General features: G+C 31.3%; 1 protein-coding gene across 1 annotated transcript in view; it reads left to right on the top strand.

The window, feature by feature from the left end:
- Window positions 1–25244, top strand: part of LOC129912260 (nose resistant to fluoxetine protein 6) — a 174540-nt gene that overhangs the window by 132261 nt on the left and 17035 nt on the right. The gene's annotated exons all lie outside the window — the stretch shown is intronic.

The following is a 25244-nucleotide window of genomic DNA, read 5'->3' as shown; positions in this document are numbered from 1 at the left end:
TTCCTTCTTTATTTCTCCTTTTTGCACTTTTCACCACTATTTCTCCTTCGACTTTGTGTTCATACACAAAAAGTTTCAAGTGTGTGAGTGCAACCCCACTTTTCTCGTTCGGAGGTCGGAGTGTCTTTTCCGAACTCCGGTTTCTTGCTTGAAGGGCAGAAACGGTCACGAGTCGCGCAATATCGGGAAAAATTAGCGGGTAGCAAAGGCCTACCGGTATAAGACAATTGCCACTCAAATGGGCCACAAAATTCCACACTTTTAATATCAAAAAAATTGAAAAACAATACCTACCAAAATTATACTTAGCTTTTTAACTCCCCAGATTCTATCTCCTGACTCTGAGATCTCCTTCTAGACAAAACTCTTCCTCCTGAGCTTATTCTTCCCCTCTGGACAGTAATCAGCTCACTCCTTTTTCAATGTTATAATCCCCAACTGGGCTTTTTCTTTAATATCTCTTTTTTCTTTCTTTTCACAAAATTAATCAATTCGTAAAAAAAAAAAATAACTCGCAAAAATAATTTTCGGCTAACTTCTTTTTTTGTTCCAATTCGTTTGGTGGGCTTTTAAAAAGTGTCCATAAAAATGGCGGGTGAAGCTCATCCATGATGTTACGGCATATAGCCATCCTACTCAGATCTTTTTGCATGGTGGTGTTCTCTTTCGGACATTCAGCAACATCTCGCCCATTGGGTGAGATTTGCGTCCAGCTAGATACAACCATCGCACGCGATCCCGTGCATTGGTGAACATGATAACCAATAGCTCAGTGGACGCATTCAACCCTTTTCCGTCAATTCCAATATAAAAAAGTTAGCGAAAAACTATTTTGTAAAACTCGCAAAGTCCCCAGCCCAAACCGGCCCAACATTAATAATTTGGAGAAAGAGTATTTTCATCGAACGGAATCTACACCATTTTCCTTCTAAAATGGTGAGATAGAATCTGATGGATTTTGCTAAAATTAATCTACTCTAAACACGTGGACCTTCGCGCAGATAAACAGGGGATAGGAAATTCATCAACCGGGTGATTTTTCTTTTATGTTGACGACACATTAGGGTGGGCACTCAGCCATACTAAATTTAGGTTGGGTGTATTATAATTCACACCTTCGTTGGACATGGGTAAATACTTCATGCCTTTTAAATCCTGTGCGACTCATCTCTCACACAAACTCCAATTATAGTTATTCGTACATTACCCATACCCATAACTCACAAAATATATTATTTTTCTGATAACTGTCACCACCCTATCTACCGTCTTCGTTTCGAAGTTAACTTTTGGGACACCCTGTATAGAGGAGGTTTATTAAACCTTTCCGTTTGAGCATTTTAAGAATTTCAGTTTATAGTCTATTTAATAGACCGGAGCTCCAGAAATAAATAGAACAAATTCGTTCAAGAGTTTTTATTGCTGAATCTGATTCCTTGGTATAAAAGAATACTCCACCCAAAAGTGCTACCAAATCTATTGTTGCATTTCTGAGAAAACGAAAAATTAAATTTTCTATGAAGTTGAGATAGTTAAAAAATTTAAAAAATTATTTTTGACTAAAATTCTAACCTAAGATCAATAAAAAAAATTAAAATTTGTTTTCCAGTCAAGAAATGATTGAAATGTACCTTTTCAAAAATTAGCACTTTTTCTATATTTTTGACTTTTTTAGTTGAAAGCAAGTTTTTAAACTTCGATAAAATCGTTATAATGGGTTAGTTTTAGACTTTTAAAGTAAACAGACCTCGAGGGATTGATTTAATATAAACTAAGTATGACAAATTATAAAATTTATGGCATTGTGAGCAATTTTGTGTATGTGTATTTTTATAAATACGGATGGAATGGATGAAGCGACAGCCATTTGACTTAGTCTATTGCATAGAAAAACATTTAATACGAACTTTTCAACTATTTTGAATGGTTTTAAATAACTTTTCATGTCAAATCAACGACCGACGAAAAGTTTCTCTTGAAAAACCATACAAAACCCAAATGAGTTTTAAACTAAATTGTTTGGCAAAGTGTACCTATGTTATACCTAATTGCAATGTACTGATTTTTTGAGATGTTGTATGGATAGACACCAGTAGCTTAAATAAGTTTGCAGCTTTGAAAGACCGGTGCTGATACCTCGGTGCGCGAAAAACCGCGAAATTTTCGGACTTTTTTCAGATTTTAGCTTTCAAAATGTAAATGGTGCATATCATTGAGCGTAACCACAGCTCTGTTGGTCCAAAACTTCTTAAAATAAATCACTCCAAAGGTTTAATAATTTCCCCACAAAGTAGATTTTGGTTTTTCGCGGTTTTTCGCGCACCGAGGTATCAGCACCGGTCTTTCAAAGCTGCATATTATATGAACACACAAAGAAACCGCGTTAAAATTTGGTTGTTTTTTTTTTGTACGATTATTATGATGAAATAAAGAAACCAACTGGCTAGTGAGCTTCAAGCAGTTATTTTTTCCTATGAGTACCTAACACTCGTATCGATAGTTTTCTACGATTCCCAAAAAAAAAAAAAAAAATAATAGGGGTATTCATTCAACGGTGTTAAGGTTCCTTAAATACTCTTATTTGTTGCCATTTTCAAAAAAGGTCATAAAATAACCTTTATTTAAAAAAAAAGAAAAAATTCGGCGAAGATCTGATAGAAACCTTTATTCCGTATTTTTTTATGTTTCGGTCATGTATCAATTAGAACATCGTTCTCCTGAAATATACAAAATTGCATTGGCTGTGCTTATCGTCCCAGCGATTCAAATCACAGTGGAAAAGAAATTTTCATCTTTGCATTTTATTAAAGAACTTTGGCAGTCTATTATTAGTTGAACTTGATACATAAACTAAGAAAAAACATTATTTTCAATTTTATTTTTGTAAACTAAAGACATTTTTGACATATTCGACATTTTCCTTTGATTTAACCATTTTTGATTTATTTTCAGCGAAACCGGTTAAAGGTTGACCTTTTCCATTTATTTTTTTTTTTTGTAAAAATCTCAACCATTGAGAGATATTTAAAAAAATAAAAAATTAAAATTCAACCGATAACCTTTATTTTTGATTTTTTTAAATAAATCTCAAACCTTAACCGAAAACTACACTTAGGAGCAAAAAAACGGAATCAAATAAATTATTTATATTAAAAACAAAAATTGAAATGGATAAAATAATGTTTCTTCAAGTCTCATGGTCTCATTTAAAAGCTTGGATTTTTTACTTTGAATTGTTGGTAAGAACATAAAAATGCATACGTAGTATCATCGCTATCTGTCAATATATTGCACTTCATTTTTTTTTATTTTAAATTTTCTTGATACTCTCTGCTTCAATTTCAGTCTTTTTTTCCTTACGTTACTATTGACGTTATCTGTCAATAAATAACTTCATTTTTTTTAATGTTAAATTTTCCAGATACTCTCTGTTTCAATTTCAGTTTTTTTTTTCCTTACATACTTCATTTATGTTGATTGGGTCTTTATAAAGTGAACGGGTTTTTAAGTTCTTAGCATTGATTTTAGCTTTTGTTTCAAGTTTTTAATGGTATAATTAACATTCATGTATGTCAATTACATCCTGACCAATCATCGTTTTTACAGAACTCAACGTTTGATTCCATTTTTTTGCTCCTAAGTGTATTTAAAGCAATGGTAACTCTCAGAGAGAAACAAATTGAAAATAAAGGTTAACTGTTATTTCTGGTCTCTGGTTAAAAGAGTTTTTCAATTGCCCCTGAATACACCGCAATACATGGTTATATTGCAAACGGGAATGCAGCCGCTCTTATTTATGTATTTATTACATTTATTTATTACGTAGCTACAAATTTATAAATAATTAGTTTTGAGATTGTGCAATTCTGTATTATTCTTTTTTTAAACTATATTTCATTTAAATCAATTAGATGGAAATTTTTATTAAACGCTGTGCATACAGCAAACAAAGGTTCATGAGTATCATAATTAGTTCTGAATTGTATTATGTAAGTCATTTATAAATAATAAAATTAAAAAAGGACCAATATGGTTTCCTTGGGAGACACAAATATTTTTTTCGTCAACTCATTTTTAACCCTTTCGAAACCAAGCTATGAAAATCAATATTAGAAAATGTTTTTTCAGTATAATCGTGTCAAAAACATCAAAACTAATGTCGTTTTCGATTGGAAACACTCAAGGATTCACTCATTCTGAAATCCAATAAAACAGTTTAAATCACTTCCACTCAATTCATTTTTTTTTGTGTTTGTGTGTTTTTCTTTGAGATTTCAAATGTCAAATAATTCATATTAATTTATTTTTCTTTCAAAAAAAATCTTTAAAATTGTTCAAAAACGTTAATGCTCAAGAAATTAATGGTGAAGTTGGCTTCCAAAATATTTTAAGTAAATTTGAAAATTAATTAAAAAATTTATTTCGGAAACAATAATTTATTTCAAAAAATAAAACAAAAACATTGATTGAGTGATTAATTTGACTTTCAAATATTCATGTGTTAGTGCTTTTTGAGTGAATTCCGATTTTAAATCGAGAAGAGAATTTCTCTTCTAAGAAGCGTTCTGTCTGTCAGTTTTGTGCGAATAAAACACTTTCAGAAGGCTTCTGAATGATTCCGGACGCTTCCGGAGAGCCAATCGAAAACGCCATAAGAAATATGAATAGCTAAAAGTTATTTTCCGAAATAATAAATAGCAAAACTAATGTGTTATTCTCATGTTAAATGCAAGTAACATGCACTGCCTATGACCACCAAAAAAAGTCGGACATCTGAGAAAATAACTTTTTATGGAACAATAATGTATTGTATATGCTACTTCTTCTAAGCCAAAAAACAAAACACTTTCTGGATTAACATTTTTTTAATCTTTTTTTTTTTCAAAATTATGAACATATACATATGTATGTATAAAAAAATTTTTTTGCAAAAAAAATTAAAAAAAAAAATGTGAATTTCAATCCCTTTTTCGATAACCAAAAATTAAAAGTATGATATTTGACTAACTTTTTATAATAATCCAGTAACGAGACATTCACGGTGTTACAAAAATGAGGTTTTAAAATATACGCGGTAGGAGAGAATAATCTTTTTTTCTAAGCCAACTTTAAAGTGATTTTCATAAAAAAATACCTCGTTTGATTTGGGTATAAATATTATATTAGAATGTATTTTTAAAACAGCATGCTGTTGTGAAAACATATACTTTAATATGACGTCGAAGTTGGATTAATGGCGAAAAAAATGGAATTTTTGAACTTTGACAGTTATAAATTCTAGGTGGGTTAACCGAGTTACATGTTTTATACATTGTTGAAAAGGTATATTTATCTCGTATTAGAAACTGTTAAATCGAAAATGGGTAAAAATTTGGGGAAGCTAGATTTTTTTCAATGGGTGAAGGTAAAAAAACCGTTTTTTGCCCCTAACTCCCAGTGCCGGATTAACCATGTCATGGGCCCCTAGGCACAGTAATTCTTGGGCCCTTTTCCGATGGTTTTTCAATATCATAAGCTCTTTTTAAGTTAAGTTAGAAATTTGTGTAGGTAACTTACTAAAGACTAATCGGCTATAATCTGTGTCCTATCATGTCATTTTATAAACGTAAACTAAAAGTTTTGTAATAACTATAATAAATATTGCAGCGATATTTCAACATTAAAGCAACTTGATGCTTCACAGATAACTTCGATTAACGATAAGTTATTAGAAAATATTAATATGCCGACTTTTCACGAGTCGGTTTCAGCCACATGATATGTCTCACGGCTAAAGTCGACTAGGACTCTAGTATGGGGATTATCACTTTAGTCGCGTGCGGCTTACCTTCACACGACTCGACTGACGCCGAAAAGCTTCGCCGCACGGCGAAAATCGACTCGTGATAAGTCGGCATTACGGTTTCATTATAAAACTGGAGAGAGAAATCATACCAAAAAGTTTTAATTTTGATTCAATTACACAGCCACACAAAAAAATATAAAAGTTCTGGTCTGGGGTTGCGACCAGGTTTTTCATATAGTTTTGGGGTCGCTGAAAACGAATCTGAAGTCCGTTTTGCCCCATCACGTCAGGTTTTCGAGATAACCTCAAAAAATGTCACGAAAACAAAAATTTTTTTTTCTGATCTGGATGTGCGAATATGTTAATCATATAGTTTTTGGATCGCTGAATCCAGATTCGAAGTCAATTTTGCCCTATCACGTCAGGTTTCTGAGATATCCTCAGATAAGAACTTTTTTTTTTAGTTTAGACATTTTTTGAGGATATTTCAAAAACCTGACGTGATACGGCAAAATAGACTTCGGATTCGGTTTAAGCAACCCAAAAACTATATGAAAAATCGAGTCGCAACTCCAGATAAGAAATTTTGTTTTTTTGGTTTTGACATTTTTTTGAGGATATCTCAGAAACCTGACGTGATAGGGCAAAATTGACTTCGAATCTGGATTCAGCGATCCAAAAACTATATGAATAACATATTCGCACATCCAGATCGGAGAAAAAAAGTTTTTGTTTTCGTGACATTTTTTGAGGTTATCTCGAAAACCTGACGTGATGGGGCAAAACGGACTTCGGTTTCGGTTTCAGCGACCCCAAAACTATATGAAAAACCTGGTCGCAACCCCAGACCAGAACTTTTATATTTTTTTGTGTGGCTGTGTTATTATAGCCCAGGCAAATTAGTCAAAATATGGGCATGAAATCAGATTTTTTCACGTTACAATATTTTTTTCATGCGAAACACAGGTTGTCCTTATCATAAAAGTTAATTTGTTTGGATGATAGGAGGTCGGGAGCAGCCGCCATCTTGGAAAAGAGATTGGTATCGTTTTTATTGAATAGCTACATTGTTGTTCAAATAAACAAAAAATGACAAAGGTAAGATTTATTAACAATAAAGTTATATAAAAAAATATATACAAACCAATTCCGTGATTTGATTAAATCTAATATCAATTTGAGTAACTTCTCTGCGTGCACAATCTCACATTTTCTGACGTATCTGATTGCAACATGAAGATCTTGAATGGCACCATCTCGTTACTAAACTGTGGTTCGATGTCGTTGGAATTATATTCGAATACACAAGTAATATTAATATTTTTTTTTTTAAGAAGAGATTTACAGTTTAAATATTAAGGTTGGAGCACATGGGAAGAAGTATTTTTTTTTAATTTGTTATATAAATATGATGAATTTTGAATTTGTAAAAACAACTTTTTTATTAAAACGTGATATATTTTGAGCTGACTGTATTCCCATTTTCTGGGTTGATTTTTCCGTTTTCCCTAATCAAAAATCCCGAAAAAAACGGGAAAAAATCCCTCAATCTGGCATCGCTGGGTTGGGCCCTTCAGGATGGGATGGGAGTCATAATTCATTATAAACACATGCATACATATATACAATAGCCCTGTTATATTGAAGGTGGTAGTTTACTCGTGAGTAGAAATCTAGTTCAACAACTACACATTCCTATCGCCGCGAGTAGAAGATTGTGTTATTTATAGTAGGTACTAGATCTACTCATGACTAACCACCTCCAATGGAACGGGGCTAATGTTTTTATGATTTGCAAAAGTTTTTTTATTCTTCTTTTTTTTTTGTTCTTCTTTTTTCTTATTTTTTCAAATACAATGTAATGCTGTTTTTTATTGAAGATACTTTTCCAAGAAATTTTGTTTGTTCGTTGTCAGGGTGAGGGGCCCCTAGCTGAAGTGGGGCCCCTAGGCAGCTGCCTAGTTTGCCTTGAGGCTAATCCGGCACTGCTAACTCCAGATTTTGAGGGTGTTAGGGACTTTTTAAATACCGTTTCGTTATCAGTGCGACTATCTCTACAAAACGTGATAGGTCTCCGCCCGCGTATATTTTGAGTGTTACACCTAGTTATTATCTCTCAATAAACCATCGAAACCTAAAAAATTATTGAATGGAATATTTTTTACGAATTTTTAAAAATATGTTACATGAGAGTAACGCTGGATCAAAGTGGACGTACTGTGATCTTGAATATAAAAATATGACTCCAAACAAATTAAAAAAACCAGTGAGGTAAGCCAATCTTATTTAGTTTTGTTAATAGTAAAATATGGTTAAAGCCAGGGGCGTCCAAACCATTGGGGCAAGCGGGGCCGTCCCCGGGGCCCCCGACACGCCACACAGTGGGAAACCTTGTATGGGAAAGCGATAGAATTCTCAAAGGAAGTTAAATATTTAGGGGTTACCCTAGACGATAAACTCAACTGGAACTCTCATATAAAAAAAACCATTGACAAAGCCAGGACTGCCTTATGGACCAGCAAATATCTAACTGGTAAGAACTGGGGTGCCAACCCCAAAATCAGCCATTGCCAGACCAATAAGAACATACGCTGCACCGGTCTGGTGGCATAGAACAAAACAAAAAAACAGTACAAGCCAAGCTCAATAAACTACAAAGACTATCTTGTATCAATATTTCAGGAGCAATGAGAACAGCCCCCACAGTAGCGTTAGAAGTTATCGCAGATCTACCACCACTCCATCTCCTACTAAAGAAAGAAGCCATGGCCAGCGGCTACAGGCTCATCGCAGAAGATAACTCTAATTCCAAGATAATTCACCCCGATATTCACATTGATTTGAATAAGGAAGAATTACTTAAAATATCTCTAGTAGACAATAACTTCACCCAAAACTATAAAGTCACATTCCCCTCCGACATGACTGGGAACAGAACAGACCCATCTTCAATAGCGAGTCTCATGTATGGTACACAGATGGCTCTAAAACAAATGAAGTTGATGGGGCTTGAGTATTCGGAATGAACACCAAAACCCATCTGCACCAGAGCATGGACAAGTTTAATTCCGTATTTCAAGCAGAGATATTCGCAATTGAAATCTGCCTCAAACAAACTGAAACAGAGCTGTGATAAACAAAAAAATTAATATTCTCTCTGACACCGCCCTTAAAACCCATAATCTTATACTTTCCCATGTTGACCACTAGGTTCCATAATTTACAGTATTCAAACAGTCGCTTGATCATAAGCTGTAACGTTTCAGGAGATGTCGCAAGAACCACAATGTCATTTGTAAACAAACAGTGCTTTATTGTCCAGCGTGCTCTATACCAGCGGATCAATAGTCAACCTATTGCCGTTTCTAGCCTTTAGAACACCTGGGGCAAGCTCAGAAATCGCGCCTTCTCTCATTCAAGTATTTAAATAAAGATTTTTTTTCCTGTGGAGATTTAAAAAAAACACTTAGTAGCGAACGAAGTAATTTTGGACTGCCAAATCCCAAATATAAACACTGGTAAATCAGGACCAATCTATGAAAGATCGAGAAATGATTATCTTCTTAGTTTAAAAACATTTTTTAAAGTTTTAATCAGCTTGGTTCTCCGATCATTGTTTCGTACATAACAAAATTATCAAATAAATAAATAAATATATATTATAATATATATTTAACAAATATCATATTATAATATCTCTATTCCTTTATTTCTTTAGTGTTAAATATCTTCTACCGCAACAAATCAAAACCAAATCGATGAAGAATTATTAAAAACAATATATGTATTTTCAGATGACAGCTGGATTGAGAATATTTTTTCCTTAAGTCGAGATTTTACTCTACTTAAGTGGATCGCTCTATTCTTGCTGCGAATAATGACATTACAGTCGTCGGCATAATTATTTTGACTAATTTTCAATTCTCGATCTGATAAGAATAATTTCTAACGGTTAAACTTTACATAGGTAAAGTTGATGGTTATTTATTAAGTATGTTATGGTGAGTCTATGGTGGTCAAAGTAAGTCATATGAGTGAAATTTGGCGTTCAGGCAGCTTTTTTTGTATTAAAAGTGCTATTTTTTGAGTGGCAAAAGTATTTTGACCAGAATTCTTTTTCAATTTTGGTAAGGTAAAGTAATACATTTTGCTTATTTTAAGCATGTATCCAACTGTTGAACATGTTAAGGCTCAGATTCATAAAAAAAATTGGAAACATTTCGCAAATAAATATTGAAATAAGGGCATTTATTGTTACAAGTTAAAATTCCCGTTACCTGCTAATCTAATCAATGGAGAACTGATTTGTTTGCGTCAAATTATATCTTAGCTTATAAAGAAACTCAAGAGTACGAGTACTGAGAAAAATCAGCCATGAATCTGTACAAAACAAAAAATTACACAAAAAAAAGACAATTTTTTTTTTGCGTAGTTCACTTTGAATCCCAAATTGAACCCTAATATCTTGGAGCTGGAAATGAAATCCCTAGGGAAGAATTCCTCATCAGAAAGCATAGATTCCCTGGAGACTTAGGAAACACAATTTTGGAACTTATCCAGCAAGAAAAGGACTAGTTAACCTCTTGAAAAGATGTTGAAAACTATGAAATTCGCAAAAAATCATGTTGGTAAGCCTCTTTCTTTCTGGAACAAGATTTAATGGACCGATGAAAGTTCTTTTGCACTCCATAAATCTCCAAAAGTGAATTTTGTTCGGAAGCTGTCTAGATAACTTTGTTCCAGAAAGAAAGAGGCTTACCAACACGATTTTTTGCGAATTTCATAGTTTTCAACATGCTTTCAAGAGGTTAACTAGTCCTTTTCTTGCTGGATAAGTTCCAAAATTGTGTTTCCTAAGTCTCCAGGGAATCTATGCTTTCTGATGAGGAATTCTTCCCTAGGGATTTCATTTCCAGCTCCAAGATATTAGGGTTCAATTTGGGATTCAAAGTGAACTACGCAAAAAAAAAATTGTCTTTTTTTTGTGTAATTTTTTGTTTTGTACAGATTCATGGCTGATTTTTCTCAGTACTCGTACTCTTGAGTTTCTTTATAAGCTAAGATATAATTTGACGCAAACAAATCAGTTCTCCATTGATTAGATTAGCAGGTAACGGGAATTTTAACTTGTAACAATAAATGCCCTTATTTCAATATTTATTTGCGAAATGTTTCCAATTTTTTTTATGAATCTGAGCCTTAACATGTTCAACAGTTGGATACATGCTTAAAATAAGCAAAATGTATTACTTTACCTTACCAAAATTGAAAAAGAATTCTGGTCAAAATACTTTTGCCACTCAAAAAATAGCACTTTTAATACAAAAAAAGCTGCCTGAACGCCAAATTTCACTCATATGACTTAGTTTGACCACCATAGATTCACCATAACATACTTAATAAATAACCATCAACTTTACCTATGTAAAGTTTAACCGTTAGAAATTATTCTTATCAGATCGAGAATTGAAAATTAGTCAAAATAATTATGCCGACGACTGTAGTTGAGGGAGTGCTTAAGCTGAGCAAAATCTTAACTTCAGTAACGGCATGAATTTCGCCCTAATTCTAAAAAATCTGAACTAGTGAGCGGATTTCAATGAAATTTGGCACTCAGGTTTATATCCAGATTATGAATATACAGTGGAAGCCAAATCAATAAGAGTGAAACCGATTTTTTTCATTAATTTGCTAAAAAAGCTTTAATTGTTATAACATCAACGAAAATAATATGTATATTTTTTACAAAATAGTTTTTCTGTCTGATTACACAGTTTTTGCTACAAAAATAACCTTCAATAACTTTAAATCTTTATCAATACGTTTTAAGTTAATTTTTATCCTGGCCTTTAATAAAATAAGAGCGTGGATCATAGTTCACATAAAAATTTAAAAAAGTATGTAGGGTCAATGTGGGTAAATGTAAACAATTTCATGTCTTTTTTTTCTTTCGACTTTAGATTTTTTTATGTTTTCACGGAACAACTTGAATGGTATCTTCAAATGCAAATATGAAATGATGGCAATTCTTCTTTATAAATATAAACAAATATTTCCCAAATTGTTTACATTACTGTCAAATATGGCATGTTTACAAATACCCCACCATGTTTGTGTTTTTTTGCAAATTCGGGGTAAATGTAAACGGTGGTATAAAATTTAGAATTTCCTCTTTATCATATGGATAACAACTTGAAAAACGTTCAAGAAGGTATTTGACAAAAACTTTTTCAAATTCCAATAAAAGTTTTTGTTTTCTTCCTTTGATTCTTTATATAGGCGCCCAATATGCATCCTGAGCAGCTCTGAACGTAATATTTTTTGTTTTTTTACGTCAAAGGCCGATTTTGCAACATCATCCACTGAAAATGATGGTGTTGGCTACTTTAAAATGTGACTCCGCGGCACTTTAGCAGTAGTAATTGACTTAAAATATGTTATTTTTATTAAAACCAATAATTTCACCAAAAATGTATGTTTATATTTACCCCCAGAATACGTTGTTTACATTTACCCATTATGAAAAATATTCTGGGGTAAATGTAAACACATGCAAATCGACATAAATGTCCTGTATTTTAAAATTTGCTTGTATCACATAGAATCTACATCAAAATTAAAAACAAAAAAATATTTGCAAATTATACTGACTTTATTGAATCTGCAAAAATATTTAATTTTTCTGAAAGACTAACGACTTGTTTGGCACTTTAAAAAATTATCTTTCACGGAAAATACGCTCGTCGAATGAATTCTCTCTTGACAGCAATGAGCTTGACGTATAAGTTAAAAGATACATGCGTCCGCGATTTGTACTTATGTATGCATCAAATAGATTTAACTGAAGCTTGTTATGAGCCATGTTTTCATTTACCCCTGTTTACATTTACCCACATTGACCCTATGTAAACCACATTTGGTGAAGAAACAATAATTTTGAAACATATACATATTTTTAACAAAGTTATTGAAATTTTTCAAAAATTCGAGAGTAACGAAATAATTTTTTTTTGTTTTTGTAAATCTGAACTTTTTGTTTTGAATAAATATTAGAAGTAATGTATAATTATTTATTGTAAAATGAAAAGTGAAATTTTGTTTTGGTTTTCAAACCAACTATTTTACCATATTTTGGAAAAAAATGTGCTCAAACTTTTAACGAACGCTATGCTGAATTATGAAGTTTTTTTTGCAATGATGATGCTTTTTTTCCCAAAAAGGAACTTTTAATTAATAAGAACAACGCTGATTAGAGCATGAACAATTGGGATTATGGGTGGATTATGCAAACAAAATAGTACCTAAATGCTTTTACTTGAAAAATTGTATGCATTATGAACTTTTTCTGTACCTACACATTTCGTGCATATCAAAATAAGTGTATACTTATTTTACTTATTAATTCTATTGTACAATTATTTACTATTTTTATGTACATAGAGTCTATATTCCATGGACCATGGAGTGAATAAAATATTAAATAAGCTTTCTGTGGCTTTCCTATGTGGTACATTTTGTTGATAAATCTGGTGATCTACTGTGTGACTGGTTCAATTTTGTTGATGTTTTGGAAATTTGCCCCATTAAACATAAACTGGACAACATTTTTAAGAAGAATCTCATTTCTCAATTTTTTTCTGTTTTTGCAATGTTTCTGTTTAATAAATATGTAAGTGCGATCATATTTGTGAATTTTGTTTGCTTAAAATATGTGTAATACATAGTAGGTACCTACTTTGTACTAGAATATTTAAATCTCTTACATTATTTCAAAACAACTAGCAATTATTTTTATTAGGGTTAAGAACTTAAGCAAACATTGTCTAAGATAAAATAAATATTTAAGCAAGCTTTGTAACTTAACAGTCTTTGAGAACCAATTTAAGAAAATCTAAAATATAACTCAATGTGTTTAATTTTGTAAATAACCGAATGCTGAAGGAATCAGAGACAATTTTTTGTAAAATTCTAAATAATGAGTGAAAAGCATCTGAAAATTTCTATCCCTTCGTCATTTCAATATTAACCACCTGTCGGCACACACGGGTGAGAATTTGGCAGGACAAAAATAGAAAAAAAAACGAATTTTATTAATTTCTTTTTTTTATAATTTTCTACAATAATTGGATGAGTACTTAAACACTTTAAAAATTTCATGGCTATTGCACATTTTCCTTTAAAAAAATTTGAAATCTGTTTTTCGATGCAAAATGTAAAAAAAGTATTTTATGAAAAATTTTAAACACTTGTGGTATAAAATATATCTATAGAAACCTAGGTGGCGAACTTTCCCAAAAATGTTCTCGTCTAAGGGGAATATTTTTAAGAAAGTTGGCCACTTAGGTTTCTATAGATTTATTTTATACCACAGTGTTTAAAATTTTTCATAAAATACTTTTTTTTACATTTTGTATCAAAAAACAGATTTCAAAATTTTTCTTACGAAAATGTGCAATAGCTTGCAGTTTTTAAAGCGTTTATGTACTCATACAATTATTGTAGAAAATGATAAAAAAAGAAATTAATAAAATTCGTTCATTCGTGGTTGTAGTGAACGAAAACATAAGATGATAAAATTTAAAATACACTGAACGAAAAAAGCCAATATTTTAAAACAGTCATAAGTGTAGTTATCAGCCGTTTTAGGGTTGTCCATTCTCTATTGCACACCCTGTATATATTCAGACATATTCTAAACAAAAATTCCCAGGGAAATGGTTTCGGGAGAAGGGCCCAATCGGAAAAATGGTGAAAATTTCCATTTTTTTTGCTTTCCCATATTCTTAACCATTGAAGAACGAGATTCAAGCTAAAAAAATAATGACATTTCAGGAAATTTTCAGTTAGAATTTTTTTCAGAATAGGCCTGATTATGAGGATTACAACTCAACTTCAACTTTTTGAATCGTTATACCTAAGAAACGGTGGGTCTAAGGAAAAAAAGTGTCATGACACTTTTTGTATATAATAATCTGGTCTACAATTCTTGCATTGAAAATTGTTTGATAAGACTTACTGTTTTGCTGAAAATCGTGAAAAACCAGTTTTTGTGACCTTTGACCCCCCGTAAATTTTTTTCCAGGCCTCGGATCGATGAGGACTTTTTAGATTTAATTTATGATGGTGTTTCCAACAATCCTACCAAATTTCAGCTTGCTGGAAATTAATATAACCTCGGATGTCTAAATTGACCGGACTATTAAAACTAATTTCACATTCGTTTATTTTCAAAGTATGATAAGTCCAAAATCGTTTTTATTTTTTATCTTTTGAACTATCGGTCCAAAAAGTAAATACCAAACGATATAGACCGAGAGCCAGCGACCTAAAGTTTGCAGGTAATTGCTTAGTATTCACCCCTATGAAATATGTTTAAGGACATCCCCAGGCATGTTACTGCAAAAAAAAAAGTCTCGTGAGACGTGGCAAAAACGGTCTGCCAAGCACTTGAATGTGAAAAAAATTTTAAATTAAGAACTCGACCTTAAATCAAAAAAAAAATATTTAAAGAGAACGGCAACACTTACAAAACTAAACGATACCTTTTTTTAAAGGTAAAAAGTTATACTACTTTTTGGTTTTTATATAAATGTTTTTTGATGAATAGTTTTTGAAACAAAAAATTTCAAACACAACATTTTGAAAAAAAATTCAAAAAAAGTTCAAACAGTTTTTTTTTTCATAAAATTTACCCAATCAAGTATTATTTTTTTTTTGTTTTAATTTCTCTTATATATTTTGAGTCAAACACCGAAAACTAAAAGTCAAAATCTCTTTTACTTTTCGAGAAAACTGAAAATTACCAAACCTTCTATTTTTTCACCAACGCCAAAATTACGGCTATTAATTATGTCTTTCAGAAAGAAAGTAAGATGTTCACGGGTTTTATTGCAGGAATCGTTCAATGGGTTATAAAAAAGATAAAACCGCGGAGTGCTATTAAATGAGAGGGTGGGAACTGGAGATAGGGGTGCAAAAGCCCCCTTTTTGGTTTTTTCAATATATCTCGTAAACAAAGCATAATTTTGAGATATTGTTCTTAATAAGTTTTGTAGAAAATAAAATTTCCTATAATAATAATGTTTTTTAAAAAATTTATAAAAAAAATTTTCTTAACAAAACAGTCAAAACAAACAAAAAAAAAATCAAACAAAATCAATTTTTTTAGTTTTTTTACTTTTTTGGTTGTGTCTCTTATTTGGGCTGAGATAGACATTAACATTGCTCTAATAAAACATAGAAGATTAAATTTTCTTTGAAATGCTGGTCTCATCAAATTTTTTCATTGAAAATTAACCAAAATATGGCCATTTGAACCTATCTTTTTTTCGCAGATTCAGTTTTTCTCAAGTAAAAAAGAAAAATTTGAGGGGAAAGTACTATAACTTAGCAACCAAGAATTGATAGCGGTTTTTTGTAGAAGGGTTAAATACAATCATTTTTTACTATGGGAGGGGGTGTCTATCTTCCCCCGTTTAGGCGGAAGGGGTTATTAAAAAAAAGAAAAATACTTAAAATCAAAAAAATTTAATAAAAAACAACGGTAACACTTACAGTTATGAACGACACTTTTTTCGAAAGCTAAAATTATACACTAAATTTAAATTTTTAAGTTAAGTTATTTAAACCGACTATTTCGAAATAAACGATTTCAAAGTCAAAATTTTAGAAAAAAAAGTTTAAAAAACACGTTGATTACTATTTTAAGAATGACTTTGGATTTCAATACGAAGTTTATCCATAAAGTAAACAGCCTCAATTGATTTCTTATCAAAAACTGAAAATCATTATGTTCCTATGCCTTCTTGTTTTCCTTAAAAAATTAAAAAAAGCAAAAACTACTTTCTTTACCAGGCTCATTCATTTATTTTGAAAACAATTGATTTAAATAACTTAACTTACAAATTTAAATTAAGTGTATAATTTTAGCTTTTGAAAAAAGTATCGTTCATAACTGTAAGTGTTACCGTTGTTTTTTAATAAATTTTTTTGATTTTAAGTATTTTTCTTTTTTTTAATAACCCCTTCCGCCTAAACGGGGGAAGATAGACACCCCCTCCCATAGTAAAAAATGATTGTATTTAACCCTTCTACAAAAAACCGCTATCAATTCTTGGTTGCTAAGTTATAGTACTTTCCCCTCAAATTTTTCTTTTTTACTTGAGAAAAACTGAATCTGCGAAAAAAAGATAGGTTCAAATGGCCATATTTTGGTTAATTTTCAATGAAAAAATTTGATGAGACCAGCATTTCAAAGAAAATTTAATCTTCTATGTTTTATTAGAGCAATGTTAATGTCTATCTCAGCCCAAATAAGAGACGCAACCAAAAAAGTAAAAAAACTAAAAAAATTGATTTTGTTTGATTTTTTTTTTGTTTGTTTTGACTGTTTTGTTAAGAAAATTTTTTTTATAAATTTTTTAAAAAACATTATTATTATAGGAAATTTTATTCTCTACAAAACTTATTAAGAACAATATCTCAAAATTATGCTTTGTTTACGAGATATATTGAAAAAACCAAAAAGGGGGCTTTTGCACCCCTATCTCCAGTTCCCACCCTCTCATTTAATAGCACTCCGCGGTTTTATCTTTTTTATAACCCATTGAACGATTCCTGCAATAAAACCCGTGAACATCTTACTTTCTTTCTGAAAGACATAATTAATAGCCGTAATTTTGGCGTTGGTGAAAAAATAGAAGGTTTGGTAATTTTCAGTTTTCTCGAAAAGTAAAAGAGATTTTGACTTTTAGTTTTCGGTGTTTGACTCAAAATATATAAGAGAAATTAAAACAAAAAAAAATAATACTTGATTGGGTAAATTTTATGAAAAAAAAAACTGTTTGAACTTTTTTTGAATTTTTTTTCAAAATTTTGTGTTTGAAATTTTTTGTTTCAAAAACTATTCATCAAAAAACATTTATATAAAAACCAAAAAGTAGTATAACTTTTTACCTTTAAAAAAAGGTATCGTTTAGTTTTGTAAGTGTTGCCGTTCTCTTTAAATATTTTTTTTTTGATTTAAGGTCGAGTTCTTAATTTAAAATTTTTTTCACATTCAAGTGCTTGGCAGACCGTTTTTGCCACGTCTCACGAGACTTTTTTTTTTGCAGTAACATGCCTGGGGATGTCCTTAGACATATTTCATAGGGGTGAATACTAAGCAATTACCTGCAAACTTTAGGTCGCTGGCTCTTAGACTAATATTTTGTAGCTAGGTAAAAGTTCTACAAAATATATTTTTTATACATTTAGCTACACTTAACAAAAGAAAATAGTTTTAATAGAAACGTTCTCGAACAAACAGAATCAACACAACTCAAATATGTTCGAGCTTTCCTGTTTAGGAGTATGATGACTCGTAAGTAATCCTACATTTCAAACGAGTTCAAACGATCATTTTTCTGTTCGAGTAAAATCGAGTTAAATGATCATGAACAAAATGTTTATGATCAATGTGATCGAAATTACTCGAACTGGAAAGGAAATGTTCATAGTGTTCGAGGGTGGTTTTTCTTGTAGCATAAATAAAAGAGAATCAGTTTGGTACACAAAAGCAAGTTACATTTGTTTTATTTAAATTAATTAATTTGACAAGATAATGAAATGAAGAAAAACATATTAGAATAAAATTAAATTAAATACAGAAAAAAAAGAAAAATTAAATAAAACTTAATGCTAGATACAAAAAATTGAATAAATTAAATTAAGTTAAAAATTATGACACTTCTATTTATGAAAAAAAAAAAAAAAAATATGTGAAAATATGCTGCTAATGTTGCGGGAATACGATTCAAGATTTTATGTGCTGTTTTTGAATTGGCCTTTATTTTCACACCACCATTGAAGAATATCCACAGGGCCTTTCGAATTAAACTGAATGTATCTTTCTATTTGAAGATCAATAGAGTTGATGCTCGTTGTTGTATTTTCGTTCATAAAATCCGAGAAAATATAACTGGCCCTGGAACTGTTAGTTTTTCGTCCAAAATATCTTCAGATGCCGCAGCAGTAGCAGGAACTATTGACTTTATGTAATCATATATTTTAGTCTTTTCATTTTCAGTTGGGGACAATAATTGCATTTTATTGCACGGGGGATATAAAAATGTCGCACTTTTGAATGACATTTTAATTTTGCGATAAAACAAATTCACTAAATAATGTTTTACTTTGTATTTTTATATTATTATTAAGATTTAAGCTAATACTTTGTTCTTCCATTGTTTTTTATAAAACTATTACTTTTTTAAATGAACTCAGAAGATTAATATTGTTCTCACAAGAAATCAGCTTTTGAACTAAAATATTTCATTCATAACTTTCCCTTTAACCCTTTCATGCTGATTTGTAATTTCCCCAATATACCTACCCGAAAAAATAGTAATTTGTTTTAAAAACAATCATCCCAAATAGCATTATTGCATATTTTTTAGGGATATGTATGTTTCTACTACGCACCTACCTGCACAAATTAACTGGGCATTCCCCACTATTTGTATTGTTACCTAACGACTAATTACTTTTTTATTTACTCAGTCATTGAAAATCCCTTTCTAAAACCACAATTGTAAAATTAAAATAACCTGCTTTAATTGCAGTTGTACCGCAAACAACCAACCCTCAAAACCTAAATAAAAAAAAATATGCAACAGGTACCTACCTATAGGACGTAGAAATTGGAAGTGGTTGTTTTCATTGTTGAAACTGTTCATGATTTTTCGATCACGTTCGAACACTTCGATCACTTTCGATAATTTCGAGTAAAACCTAGTGTTAATGAACAGTCGATCTGTTTACGAGTCATTTTGTTCGTGGGTATTGAGGATCGAGTATACTCATGAGTTCAAACAATTTGTATGGTTTTGTTTGTGAGTATTTTTGTTTATGAGTAAGATGATTTACGAGTATAGAGAGAAAACGATAGAGCACGAACGATCATTTTAAAAAAATTGAAATTGTTCGAACAAATTCGAACATACTCATTTGGATCTGTGATCCATACCTACTATTAAAACTTTTGTCAAAAAAAATTTCGGATTGTTGTTAAGGATAAGGTAATAAACAGCATGATGAGAATTGATTTTGAGATTTGTTCGTTTTGGAAATGGACCAAAACTCTTCACATGCGATGACATAGAGAAAGGAATACCTAGAGACGGGACTTCGGGTGTTTTTCTCTTCCACCCTACAAGCTGCAATGAGAGAAAAAACTCCAGAGTGCTTATATGTGGTAGTTTTCCCGTGCATTTTTAATGGCACAACATATTCAACTGTGGAGTTTTGCTCAAAACAATTTAAGTGCCCATTAGACGAATTAATTCATCAAATAATAATAATAAATTCAAAACACGAACCTTTATTTTTATTTCTATACGTATTTATTGAAAAGGTATTAAACGCATTATACCTTTCACACGTATTCACAGATAGGAAAACAAGAGAAAAATAACAGAGATGTATACCAATTATCTGAAATTAAATTTTCGGGTGTTTTAGGCAAGGAGGGTGGGGGGGGGGGGGTACGAGTCGGCTCTCTAGGTATTCCTTCCTCTATGCCTCGCAGCTTGTAGGCAAACGTCATTAGACCGCTCAGTTTCCAGTCCTGGTATAGTTTGTTTATGCCTAAAACCCTTTTGTTTACAGTATTTTCTGTGAATATATGTGAATATGTGAAAGCCACCACTGTGGTAAGTGACGTTAACACGCACACATAGATAGATTCACGACATCCAACACACCTCGCAGATTGTACACTCAGAAAAAAAAAAACAGTCACATAACTATTTTTTAACTAAATATTTTCATAGTTAAAATCGGGATTTTAAAAATAGTTATTTGTGACTATAGTCAATCGAAGTATTTTCCAAACTAACTACTAAATAGTCAATTTTAACTATTAAAATAGTGATTGTGACTATTGAAATAGTCAAATGAGGGAGGGACTATATACAATGGGAGTGGAAATAATATAAAAAAACCTAAACATGAAAAAATAAATATTAAATAGTTTTTTATGGTAGCTTTCTCTCCCTGTTCATAATTAATTTTTGTTTTCTTACAAAATTTTCACTGAAACATAAGTTAATGATTTTGAGCAATTAATAGTAATTGATTGTACTAATAATTTCTTACTTTTTTTTCTAGCAACACCCTGAACAAATTTTATATGGTTTGACATTGGTTTTCCTTGAAAATAGAGACTTAAAACAAAAAAAAAGAATTAAAAAGTCTATTTTTGAAATCGTGTGATTTCAAACCTGTATTGGCACAATGCGTCTATAATAGTTATCTGTAACTATACGAAAAAGTTAGTTTTAGATATTATCCTGTGGCATGTGACTATTATAAATAATGACTATATAAACGTAATAGTTTAAAATGACTATTTTAATTGCTACGTAGTTAATACGGAATAGCTAGTTAATTTTAACTGTTTTAATAGTTATTTTTAACTATTTTGTTTTAACATGTGCATGACAGTCGTGGATCAGATCTTCTTCTATTGGGTGAGCAGGTTCGGAGTACCCACAAAACTTCATTCTGACCATAAGGAAGGAACCTCAAATCTAAGATCGTTCAAGAAGTTTTGCTCCCTCCTTACTATCAAGATAGTGAGCACTTCATCCACAATCTGATGGGATGGTTGAGCTATTTAACAGGACACTTAAAGAACACCTGTCAAAAGTAGTCAGTGACAATCAACGAATAAAAGTGCAACATATAATTCCACCGGACGTACACAATCGGAAATCCTGTTTGGCGCAACAACAAGTCTGCCGAGTGAGTCAAATTCGAAGTTCCAAATGAGCCACAAAGAATACACGAGTATGTGGATGACAAGAAAGAAAGACTAGAAGACATTCAACAACGGACAAGCACAAAATATAAAAGCATCTAGTGACAGGATCAAAACAAGATATGACTCAGAGCTACAGCAACAGGGTTTGAATAAGGAGAACTTGTATGGTTATACAATCCCCATCTGCAGCCAAATTCGATCTCCCAAAAAAACGCATTCGCAGCTGTCCAGCTGTGAGCTGTCAGATAATAAAATTAAAACAAAAAAACGAATTTTATTTAAGATTAGTTTTGAATACTTTTTAGGTATAATTAATTTATTTTTGAAACGTTAGAAATGAAAAAAACCAAATTAAATTGCTAAAAATGGATTTTCCTTATTCTCCATTCGACATCCATCTGCATTTGTTCAAAGTTTGATTTTTTATTTTGGTTTTGCTTTCGGATAAATTTTTGACATATTGGGGTATGTTCGTAGATTTGTATAGTCGTGCATATAAACGGTTGCCCGTTTATATGCAGGGTCAAAAGATTGAAATTGAAATTCGTATGTGGAATGTGGAAGACTTTTGTTTTATTTTGACGCTATCGTCGAAATGTGTATAAATAACCTTTAGTTAACTATAATGGCCACTTTTGGCAAAAAGTGGCAAATTTACAAAAGTACAAACACTTTTGTTTTTTCTACATCAAGAAATAAGCTACATCATTGTTTTTAATTTTGTGGTCAGAAAAACTTAAAAAATATTAAACTAATTATAATTATTGCTTTTGAAAATCTCAGATTTTTCCTGGTCTAGCTACATATGTTAATCTTGATTAACCAAGATTCAGATTTATGAATCTTGAATCCATATTTTTGAATCTCAGGTCTCAAAATGATCATGAAATCTGAGATTTTTCACTTTTTTCTCACTTTACCACCTCTTTTATCTGCAGATTTACAAATTTGAAAAAAGTGAAAATTTTAAAACTCATTTTGTAACAGTTTTTGCACCCCATAATAAAAAGCAATGATGCAGACAACTTATTTCTTGATGTCAAAAACAATTTTTGTAGTTTTTTTTTTTTCAAATATAAATGACGCTAGAAAGAAAAAAAAATTACTTTTGTAAATTTCCCACATTTTGCAAAAAGTGGCCCTTGTAGTTCCTTGATTTTATTTCACTAAAAAGCATTTAAAGAGTAGAGTAGGTCAAGTTTCAACCAACGGTGAATATGTATATAAATGAAGTGTAGAAATAATTTTGTGTTTTAAACCGCGTTGCACTCTACCTATAGCCTTCGAGACTCTCTGAGTTATCCGATTATACGAAAAAATGTCAATTCCAAAAAATGTCAATTTCAGTCAGAAGCGATGGCGTTGTTCGGAACAAACAATCCTTAAAGGGCAATGTAACGATGAATTACTGAACTACTTTTAAGATAAATGTCTAAACAAACTAACTACTACTGTGAAGATAAACATCATAAAGTCTGTTCACTGACGCTGTGCTGGACTGTTCTAGGCAGAAAAGTACAGCTTTTTGCTGTTCATTGAGATTTTTTCTGTGCTGAACTGTTCTAGTTTCCTGTTCATTGACAAAACTAGAACAATTTAGAACAGGATTTTCTGTTCTTGCTTTTGAGTCAGACCAGGTTAGAATAGATGCGTGAGAAGTGTCAAAAGCAAAGCTGTCATTTTTTGTTTTTGTTTCGATTTAATTGTGCGAATATTTCTCGGGTGCTCGTGGTTTTTCTAACTAAAAACAATTTTTAATTATATTTTCCGCAGAAAAAACTCAAAAAATATATAAAACTAACGAGAACCGATAAGCAAAAAATTCATATAATTTACAATTTGTTTTTTTTTTTATTTTGACAACTGACGTTTAAATGACTGTTCTAACTTGATCTGACGTTTCTCACGAAACTGTGCTGTCCTGTCCTGTTCTGATCTAGAAAAATCCTCGCTGAACAGACTTATAAACAACATTGTGAACCCACTCATTGGAATTTCCCTGGAAAACTGTATATTCCAAAAAAAAATATGCCACTAGATGGGAAGTATACAGCGACTCCTGAAAAGGAGTTGGTGTCTTTTCTAGAAGCAAGAAACGAGAAATTTTTGGAACTTGGAAATAGGGATATATGTACATTAGGGTGGAGTGAAAAAAAAGTTGTCTTATTTTTTGTTCTACATAGCCAGGATGGGTGCCATTTGGAACTTAAATAACGGCAAAAAAGTTTCAGATCGATCAAAGAAGTTTTAGAGGGTTCACAAGTCACTTGAAAAAAATGAAAACACCATAGAGGTTTATTTATGGAGTTTTTTGAGTTTTTACTGTTTTACTCAGTTTTTTTTTATTCGAAAAACATGTACCTTATTATTTATTGTTCAATTTTCATTAAAAAAATTGCGATTTTATTGACTTAAGGCCCTTACTGCAAGAATCCATGGGCGGCGAGCACTCCCAACTCCCATAATCCAGCCACGTAAAAACAAAAATAAAGAAATTTCTTAGACAAAAATAGTTTTTGTTTTTTGTTAATTTCTCGAAAATGACAAGATGTTTTTGGATGCGGTTTTCTATTTTTCTTTAAAAACAAAATACAGCATCGAATTTTAAAAACTTAAGTAGTACTTATTTACATAAAATTTTGAAAAAAAATTAGTTTGAAATTTTTTTTTCAAAATTTTGATTTCGAAAATTAATTTTTCAAAAACTGTGCCAGAAAATCGCCATATTAAACATTTTTGTAAAAGACGAGGTTTTTGGCTTTACAAAAAGGTATAGCACGTTATTGTAAGTATAACCGTTGATTTTTAATATTTTTTTGTTTCAAATTAAATAATTTCTTTTTAAATTGCCTCTCCTCGCTAAACGAACTGGAATAGGGCTGAGATTTGGTATGCTCGTTTTTGATGACTAATGACACCAGTCCCTGGTATGTAGAAGAAGAAAAAAAAAGAAAAAAAAGTGCAGTTTCACTCCACCTTAATATACATGAATAGATTGTGCGGACACCGACCGGACACAGTTAAATTTTGAAAGTGGAAGAATACAGTCAGTGGTAAAGTAAAGAGTTGATCAGAGATACCCACGAGATCGTAAACGTACGTTTTATCCCTCAATCAAAACCCATTTGTTTATTTCGTGTTGTAATTTTTTTGTATCCGTGAATAAATGTGAAATACACACAAAGTGTAACTGTGTAACCACAGTGTTCTTACGCATACTTAGCCAAAAGCGTCCGACTTTTCACGCATACTTAGCCAAAAGTATCAATCCGAGCTTGTAGGCAAACCTGTATGACGTCAGAAGTTTCCCATCTCCTGCTGGGTATCTCTGGTGTTGATCATTGTTAGTAGGTAGTACACGGAGAAAAAAGGAGAAAAAAGACCGATGTAATGTGTGCATCATCTTATTGTAAGGTGCCCTTTTTTTCTCCGTTTAGATAAAGTGACTGAAATAGTGTGTTTATTTGAGCATAAATAAATGTAATTTGAATTGAAATAAAGTATGTGTTTATTTGAACGGAAAGTAAAGGTGGAAAATGAAATAAAAGAAATAAGGTACACATATTGCGAACCTAAATAAAATATTACAGTATTTTCAATTAATATAAAGAGACATGCAGATTACAACTCACAAAATAATACAAAAAACTTTTGAAA

The sequence above is a fragment of the Episyrphus balteatus genome, chromosome 2, assembly GCF_945859705.1.
Source record: "Episyrphus balteatus chromosome 2, idEpiBalt1.1, whole genome shotgun sequence".
NCBI lineage: Eukaryota > Metazoa > Arthropoda > Insecta > Diptera > Syrphidae > Episyrphus > Episyrphus balteatus.
Note: the sequence above shows the minus strand (reverse complement) of the source record. Positions and strands in the feature narration are given on the sequence as shown.